At 39.8% G+C, this 9892-nt stretch overlaps 1 protein-coding gene across 2 annotated transcripts in view; it reads right to left on the bottom strand.

Moving 5' to 3' along the window:
• The window catches only part of fam49al (family with sequence similarity 49 member A, like), a 35443-nt gene extending 28697 nt beyond the window's left edge, over window positions 1-6746 (bottom strand). The window contains exon 1 of one of the 2 annotated variants that reach the window (XM_053492134.1): window positions 6386-6746. The gene's annotated coding sequence lies outside the window, so the exon portion shown is untranslated. The remainder of the gene's footprint in view (window positions 1-6385) is intronic. The other variant, XM_053492132.1, reaches the window with a different exon arrangement.
• Window positions 6747-9892: the final 3146 nt, after the last annotated feature.

Below are 9892 nucleotides of genomic sequence, written 5' to 3' on the forward strand. Positions count from 1 at the left end.
GATGCATCATCTCGGTGGTCATTAAAAAAAAAAATCTGAAAAAAAAGCATATGCTTTGATAATATCTTAAGCACGAACATTAATTGTCTATTTCTGTCGGTGTAATCACGTTTTGTGTGTGAAATTTTTTAATAGTTCAGTTATATCCTTAGCCATTAAATTCGGCTTATTTAATATTAATGATAAGCAAGCTATAGGAAATTTAACTGCCAAGCTAGAATCAGCAAGATGCCAAGATGCCAGCAATTCAAGTTCAAGTAGTTAGATTTTTTTTTCATGCACTTAATCTAAAATTGGGATTAAGATTAAATTATTCGTTACATGTCCCTTACAGCCCAGTGAAATCATATGGCTTGCTCAAGGGCTCAACGGTGACACCTTGGCAGCACTGGGGCTTGAACCCCTGACCTGCTGATCAGTAACTGTGTGAGGGAAAAAATACAAAAAGGTAACCATACAGAGTAATTAATGCCTGAAAGTAGCAAGGTTTTTTTCGCTTTACATCTAATATGCATAAAAAATATATTTATGATAGACACCAAAGAATTAACAATATATGTCGCCTGACAGATGTGATTACTCTGGGCAGCTTTATGATCTTTTATTTTAAGCATCCAGCTGTGAATAGAGAAAATTTATTCACACTCCTGACATGACTGCTCTTTGTGGCGGATTTGTATTGTTGAAGCATGTGATTTGGATTTGTTTTACCAGTTTCTGTTTTATATGAATTCTTTTATGGATCTATTGTATACTGTAGGTCTTTATAATATGATGAGTGTAATGTACTAGAACTCATCAACTCTCCTCTGTGTCAAGAGAGGGAGCTCCTTCTCTGACATCATTATAATTAGGGTCGGAAACATTTTGTGACGCTCACCTGATTGCACTGATATGATCATGTACTCTCTTTTTTTAATTAATATTACAACTTGCTGGTGCACTTAGATACCGTTATTTAGATTCAAACATTATGCACATGCACTGGGCATATAAGCAGTTTATTCCTATATTTTACAATGTTTTTATCTTGTTAACACACTTTAATGTTTTTTCATTCATTCACGTTCTATACCGCTTATCCTCCACAGGGTCGCGGGGGCCTGATGCCTATCCCAAAAGATTTAGTGCACGTGGTGGGGTACACCCTAGACAGGGTGCCATTCCATTGCAGGCCACACACACTACGGGCAATTTGGGAACACCAGTTAACCTAATCTGCATGCTTTTAGACTGTGAGAGGAAATCCACTATGCATGGGCAGAACGTGCAAACTCCAGACTGAGGCAAGTATTAAACCCTCAACCACAGTGCTAACCACTAAGCCACCGTGTCACCTGTCACCTTAATGTTAATCTATCTCAATTTACTGATCTACTGTATCTGTCTATCTATCCATTCATCCATCCATCTAATGATCTTGAAACATTTTATTTAGTATATTAAGTAAACAATATGTATCAGTGCCTCTGACAACCTAAAACAGACATGCCCTTCTTTGCATGTTTTCTATAAATAGGCCACACATCCTTTTTTTAAGGCTAGCAATGCCCCCCACACACTCACACACTATAATGTATACATACACACGTTCACACTGCAGCAGTGACAATCAAAGCTGATCTCAAGGTTACTCCTGATCCCTTGATATACCCCACTGCACCCCCATCTTGCTCTCTAGATTCTCACCCTCCATACCTGTGAAGCTCATATGCTCTCTACTGCAGGAAATAGTTCATGGAACCAGGCACCAATCCTCAGCACATCTTGTCTAAACTGAGAACACGTAACACTACATGCCCTTTCTGCAGCAAACAGAACACCTTCGAAATACATTCTAGTCCAGCTCTACAAAGCCCACTGGGCCTGTTCTCTCAGATGCCCTCTGAAACAATCCCTTTCAGGCAAACACAGTAATCCACATCATCTACTGTACTTCTTCAATAACATAGAAAGCTATAAACACTTTGAGTTTAAAATTCTGTTAATTTTGGCACTTTACATAAAATAGAATTTTGCCCAGCCTTAAATAACCAAATTTTATCTTTAGTTAATTCTCTTTTGAGACATTAAAATGATAACAGTGGGCGTATCATCTTTACAGTGTTCAATCGTAATGTTAACTAGTAGCATGTTAAAACCATTTTTGGTAAACCAGCTTCTAGTAAATGCAAGGAAATTATTGACCTTAAAAGGTTTACCTTTTGAAATGCCTGGGTTCGATTCCCAGTCAAATCCCAGCGATTCCCAAATCCCACCCACTGGATGCAGTGCAGTGCCGGTCCCAAGTACGGATAACACATGAGGGTTGCGTCAGGAAGGGCATCTGACATTAACCCTGTTCCAAGCTGGGTTGTGCGGATCAGTTAGTCCGCTGTGGCGACCCCTCAACGAGAGCAGCCGCAAAACTAACAACAACAACTTATTTTAATGTTGACTACAGTAACACAAAGAAGATATCATGGTGATTTAGCAAACTGCATTACAGCCTCACAGCTCCAGTTCAATCCTGGACTCAGGTTACTGTCTGTGCGGAACTTGTGTATCTCTGTCTGTGTGGGTTTCATCTAGGTTCTCTGCTTACCCCCTATCTTTCAAAAACAGGAACAAGAAATTGGCTTATATATGTGATGTGATGGTACCCTTTAATAGACAGGGTGTTTTCCCACCTAGTATCCTGTGTTAATGAGATCCACCACTAACGCTGACTAAAATAAAGTAGCTACTAAAGACAAATGAACGATTGAAGAAGAAGAAGAGCTAGATTTAAAATCTGCATGGTGATGAAATTAAAGTGGTCTAGAATGACAGAATGGCTGGTAGCATTTCATCATCCTCAGTAATCTTCAGTTCATCTTCAGTATGCTTCATCATAGTCAGGGTCACTGTAGCTCTGGTGGTTCGTGGGAAAACAAACATCTGTAGTATTCTGGTGTCTTTTTTGCAATCCATATCTGCTTGATTGCTTCTTAAAGATCATGTACAGGAGACTGCCACTACCTTCTTCACTATTGGCCAAAAGTTTTCTGTTGGGTTAAGGTCTGGAGGTGACACAGACCATGGCTCCAAAAGCTGAATACCATTGTAGTATAGTCAGATTTTCATTAGTTTTTCAGTTAATTACAACAACTCTTCAGCCAGATAGTCTAGAACTAATTAACAAAGGAAGAACTATAACACATGGAATATGTTGTCTTATAATTTTTGGCTACCACTGTCTGCTTATACAGTATATGTATGCGTTCCTTCACTCCTGTGGACGATTTAAAGTAGCCTGTTCATCTCTTGGCACATATTTGGGAAGAGAAAATTAACTTGATGCAAACAATGTCATGAAAACCCATAGAGAGACTCTTTTAAGATTGAATCCTTGATATGTGAGGAGTCAAAGCTACCCGTTGTCTTTCCAGAAAAATTTATTTTCAATAAATTACAAACCTCCATGAATTATCTCGAAGGTTATTTTTTCATTCATGGGGTATTTATCTCAAAACAACAATAAAAAAAGCATCTATGCATAAACAGCACAAATGAAAGCCTGCTAAATTTTTTTGTTCTCTATATCAGTCATTGTCATTATCAGTCAACCTAGTTTGCCTAGCCGGTCTATATCTTGGCATTTGACAGACGCCCTTATCCAGAGCGTCATTTTTATCTCAATATACATCTAAGCAGTTGAGGGTTAAGGGCCCAACAGTGGCAACTTGGTGGTCATAGAGTTTGAACCTGGGAACCATGACCCCTAGTTCCTCTTGGTACCGATCTTGAGCAGGTTCTAAAAACAAAATAATTTAAACTTTTGGTGCTGGCCGACTTTCCAGTATGCAATCAGTTCCAGCTTTTCTGGGCTAAAAGTCCCAATAAGTTATGCAGCAGAAAAAAGGCCTCAGTACTGAATTTTCCACCCAAGTTGTCAATGAATGTCATGCAAAATCGGCCATTGTTTCATTCGGATCAGCGTGAAATTGTGTCTTTATATTTAATCGCAAGGTTTACCAGACATTAATCATTACAGACATACATCATCTTCAGTGGTATTAACCTGACTCTATTTAAGTCTTCTTCTTTGTCTTTCGGCTGTTCCATTTCAAGGGTCGCCACATCCATCCACGCCTCCATCCAACTCTATTCTCCGCATCCCCTTCTCACACACCAATTAACTTCAAGTCCTCTCTCATCGTATCCATGATCTCCTTCTTGGTCTTCCTCTAGACCTCCTGCCTGGCAGCTCCAACCTCAGCACTCTACTGATATGTTCATAATCTCTCCTTTGTACATGTCCAAACCACCTCAGTCTGGCCTCTCTGACTTTGTCTCCAAAAGATCTCACATAGGTTGTCCCTCTGATGGACTCATTCTTGATCCTATCCATCCTAGTCACTCCCAAAGAGAATCTCAACATCTTTATCTCTGCTACCTCTAGCTCTGCCTCCTGGTTTTTCTTCAGTGCCACTGTCTCTAAGCCATAGAGCATCGCTGATCTCACCACTGTCTTGTACACCTTTCCCTTCATTCTCACTGAACCTGACTCTATTTATATACATACTATATACACACAATACAGACATCGTGTTATAGCGAATGTATTGTACTGTATGGCCTGTATTTTTTGTATATTTTTAATTGATGTTCATATTTTTGCATTGTACACAGTATACAGTATATATGCTGTATAGTAGATCCTTGAACATTGTAGCTTACATTGTCTGATACTAGCACTAGCACTTTACAATATTTCATATGCATCAGGAAATTACTGCATAAATCATAAAGGCAGGTAGAAGGAACTATGTGTAAAATGTGAATTTTACATTAAGACCAAGAAAAAACAAAATAGAGGATAAAGGTAAAAAACATAAATAGAGACAGTGACAGGAAAAAAAGAGAGGAATAGAAGGAGAGACACAGGCAGACATGTTTCCATGGGCGAAGGGGAGAGATTTGGGGTAAGAAAGCTACATCATCTCCATCAGCCAATCGGGACGCTCTTCTAAAATGTTCAAAGGGAGTGTCCTAGCAACAGACGAGTAAATATCTCTACTGAATCTTTTCATTTTGTACATTTGGGGAAATGTTCCACTGAGACAGTTTGCTTCATAGGCTGACATCTTTCCTGTTCGTATCTATTTGTTGCCTAATGTCCAGGTAGCTATAGAATTTTGCTTGTCATGTAATCAAATATAAACATTTTACATCCAATATTTGGGCTGCAGTTAATAAGGATGGCGGCGTTGTGACGGATTGCGAATTTCTGCACATCTAAATCAATAACAGGAAATAAAAATTCAATTTAAATTCTTTGTTACATTTATTACACATCTGGGGAATCTGTTCATGAGACATTATTTGCACATCCTGAAAGGCCTGGTTTTGAGACTTCTACTCAAATCCATCATCATATTCTCTTGTTGTGCCACTTAATTAACACATCTACACCTTTTCTCTTTTGTGGGTTGAATAAACCACATCTACCAGGAAAATGAGTGGGAAAAAAGGAGTGGTTCATTCCAACATCCACTATCTCATTAATTTTTCCCCCCTCTTTCTTTCTATTTTTTTTTCTTCGCTCCCTATTTGTTTCCACCCCATTGCAAGGATGCTGGTTTTAGGTAGGTGTGAGAATGCATGGGATTAAAACACATACTCACACACCCACACATAAGCTAATTAGCATCTACATGCTCGGCATGCCAATCCAAATGTCACACAAGCTATAAAATGTCATTTTTAACAAAGCTAGAATGGTGTACTCTGTTAATAACTGGTGTGGAGTATAACAAGGTTCCCATTTGTAAGATCAAATAGCAGCACAGACTGTCTGTTGTTATGGAAACTGATTTTTTTTGCGTTTTTATTATTAAGCATGATTTTATACTACTAAAAAATAAACTATTTATTACTATATTGAAGGATAACTGCAAGAGTTATCCTTACTACAAGAGTAAGTGTATATATAAGAAAGGCTGAGGTGTATTGTGCAGTTTAGGTACACACCAGGTTTTGCTGAGTATGTGTGTGTCTGCGCGTGAATGTGTTAAAATGTCTATTTGCAACACTACAATGCACTGCTGAGAAACAGGACAAGCCGATCTGTTTGACAGATCTTCCGCCTAGGAAAGTAGCACACCCCTACGTTTTCTCACTGTCTCTTCCTCCATCCCTCACTCTCTCTTTCCAACGGTGCAATTCTCTGAAGTCAGTCTGAAGAGGATGCCGGCATGGTAACGAAAGCAGTTGCCATCCCTTGCCATGTACTACCTTCTACGCTCATCTACAGCAAGTAAAACAATACTGAACGGAATTAAAGAAAGAGACACAAATGAGGAAGGGGGACATAGAGGAACTGAAAAAAAAATGGAGAAAGAGCATCAGTGATGCTGCTTACCGGCAGGAATGGTTACAGGGAGGCAGTGGTGCTCCTGCTCTGTCTTCAGGGAAAAAAAAAAGAAAAATAGGTATAAAAAAAAGAAGAGAAAAGAGATAGTAGAGGTAAAGGATCAGAGCAGACCCCTGTTTGAAGAATACAAAGGAAGAGTATGAGGGGTGAAAAAACAGCGCTCCTTTCACTTCCCCTGTGAGCTGCTGTGTGGACTTCCCTGAATGCACGACTAGAGTCAACCACACGCTCTATGTGTGTGTGTGCGTGTGTGTGTGTGTGTGTGTGAAACGTCTGTGTCAGTCCTTTTCCCTGCCTGCCTCTGGCTTGCTCATACGCTCCTCCTGCTCAGTTACCGAATGATCTCTTTTGCTCTGACTGTCTCTGCACTCAAGACTCTCTGCTTAGCAGTTGAGGGATAGTACGCTCCGTTCCATCCTCCCCTCTCTCCCTCCCTCTCTCTCTTTCTCTCATGTTCTTTTCTCTGTCTCTCACTCTTACAAAGACCCCCACCAGCCTATTCCCTTTACACCCCCTCCCCCTGACTAACAACTGACATCTCCAAAGCCTACAAGCATGAGTGGGGGGAGTGTGTGAGTATGTGCGCTTTATGACGCTTTATGGCACGGAGGGGTGGCGAGAGGGTGGTATTTAACCCTTTGCCATGCAATTTGGCCTCCCTTATAGCAGGTGTGTGTGAGCAGACAAACCCCAGACCGGTTTCTGTAGTGATGCAACTGGTCAAACGATCTGCGTCTGGTTTTTAGTGCGTGAACAAAATGGTCATTGTTTGTACCCCACCAGCCGACCTCATGCTCGTTCTGTCTTTACACCCCTCCTCAACTCATTCTTCCCAGCCTGGGGTCAACACACACCCTCGAAAAACAGACCGCAACACCTCTGAAAACGAGATATCTACAGAAACACCTGCATGTTCGTACAGATGGTGCATTAGCCAATGTATTAGATGTTTATTCGCATTCAGCTCATATATGATTCATATTCTTCATCATTATCATCTCTGCAGTATGTCTCCAGAATGCATAGGGACTCAATTGTTTACAGTGGACTCCTGCAGTGCTGTCATCTAGCTTACTCGTATTAAATCACTGCACATTGTTACATTTGATTTATTCTTTGATATTGAACATGACAACCCTGCTTGATCAAAGACTTTTCAACTTTGCATGATGCATTACTTTTTTATTGCTCAGTAGCAACTAGCTAGGTATCAAACTCGCGTAACAAGAACAGAACCCAGGATTTAAACATTCAGTACTTCCCAGCCTTTAGATAGAAACAACAAGTCATATTTATTGTATAATAATAAATGAACATTAGCCCCTGTGAGCGGAAAAATAAAAACAGGTGGTACAATATAGTAAGACAACCACAAGCCATGTGCTTTCACTACATTAGTGTAAAATTTTAGGGCCCTGACACACCCAGGCACCTGTTGGCTATCAGTTGTCAGTTATCATCAGCTGGTATCTCATCGACTGCAGTTTTCAGCTTCAACTGATCATGTTCAACCAGCATTTGAGGCTGGCATTCAAACGATCCAAGTGAATAAGGGCAGAAAAGAAATTAAAACAAGCTGAGTAAGATTAGGGTTGTTTAAAGCTTAAGTATGATTTTAAGAAGACTGCAACTGCCACCTGTTGGTGTGGAGAGTTATGTCCTACTGTATAACAGACACAGCAGAACATGTGGACACATGTTTATGTTCATACAGGTGTGAGTAAGAGGTCGGAAATGAAGTTTGGGGGACGAACATGAACATGCAGTAGTGTGCAATGCAATTTCAACGTGTATCTACACTTCCCCAGTAAACTACCTGTTTGTGGTTTAAAATATATACAGTCGACTTGTCTTAAAAGTAGGAAGTCAGAAATTGGATATTGGAATCACTGCATTTTGACCACTGTGAAGAAGAGGATTTCCCCAGGTTTGCCTTTTGTTAACAAGCTAGGTAGCTATATATAAAGAATAATTACCTCTATAACACAGGAACTGTATAGTTAATGTTATAAATGTAATACAGCTAATGAGTCTATGTATTACTCTGAAGCAAATACTATAATATACTGTAGGGTTTGACTCATCTACTATATGTTATATTACTTTGCTTACTCCTTGTTATTCTGAGTTGCTGAAAAATCTGATTTATGTAAAGCCTTCTTTCCGTTTCTAAAATGGAGCTTTGTAACTTGTAACGTGCAAGTGTTCCCCAAGCTGACATCTATTTTCGACAAATCAGGCATTCCCCTGTTAAATACCCCTCATAACTGAATGAATTTTTATTTGGAGGTCTGAAATTAGGAGTTAAAAACTTTATTTATGGAATGCAGCATCCACACATGATCTATTCCGCTTTTCCTGTATAGGGTCACTGGGGACCGAAGTCTATCTTAGGGAACTAACGGCACAAGGTGGAGGTACAACCCGGTTGGGGTTCCAATCCATCTCGGGGCACACGCTTACACACTTGCACACTACGGGCAATTTGGAGATGCCAGTCAGTCTACACTGCATACCGTATCTTTGGCCTGTAGGAGGGAAGAACACACACACAGACCAGAGGAGAAATTCACACTTCCAACCATGCAGGTGCTTAGCACTCAAGTGATGTAGCTGAGGTTGAGAAACTGTCAGAGACAGTGCTAACAATTCTAACTCTGGGGCGCTTTCATGGCTCTAGTGGACAGAAGAAAAGCAAACCTATTGCAGTTTAGGCCATACATGTTTGATTACATGTTTGATTTAAATCTAAATATTCGTAGATACAGTGTCATTGTGTAGGCGGTGCGACACATACAGAAGGTGTCAGCTGAAGGTTTTTGCACTTTAGTTAAATACAGATTTACACAGATGTTATGCAATGCAAATTGTCACATCAGCTTTATGCCTTTAGATGTGTTTGTTCTATTTCCTACAGTATTTCTCCTTATAACACTACAGTGCAACACTCGTTTCAGTATATGATCAGTATGTATCCCCAGTAACTAGTACCGGTTGATGACTGGACTTAGTTAATAACTTTGCTCAAATAACAGTTAACATAATCAGATCTTTGATTAAAGCTATGTTTTTGACTTTTTATTAACCAGGTCAAAATGTGACAGGACATACAGGCTTTGAAAGGGTTTTCCTTAACTTGACGATTGCCTACAGATGATACATAATGAAAAGTTTGACCACCATTGTCACTGTTCCCATGAGTCATTGTGTACTCCTAATGCTTTTAAAACCTCACTAATGTCACCAAACCGAGATCCTAAAAGCTGGTATTGAAACAGAGTGAATCATTCAGACTGAATCACAAGTCATTATTACAAACGTAGAAAATACCCCACATTGACCGAGAGGGTAACTCCTACAGACCGCACAGGGAGATGTGCATGACAGATACTTTTAATGTATCTAATTATAACAGTGCTTTACCGTGCGCCACTGCTTATCTCACTACTGAGATCACATACCCTGTTATGCTTATATGCTTCGTTCTAAATGCTA

This window comes from Clarias gariepinus, chromosome 3 (genome assembly GCF_024256425.1).
Source record: "Clarias gariepinus isolate MV-2021 ecotype Netherlands chromosome 3, CGAR_prim_01v2, whole genome shotgun sequence".
NCBI classification, from domain to species: Eukaryota; Metazoa; Chordata; class Actinopteri; order Siluriformes; family Clariidae; genus Clarias; species Clarias gariepinus.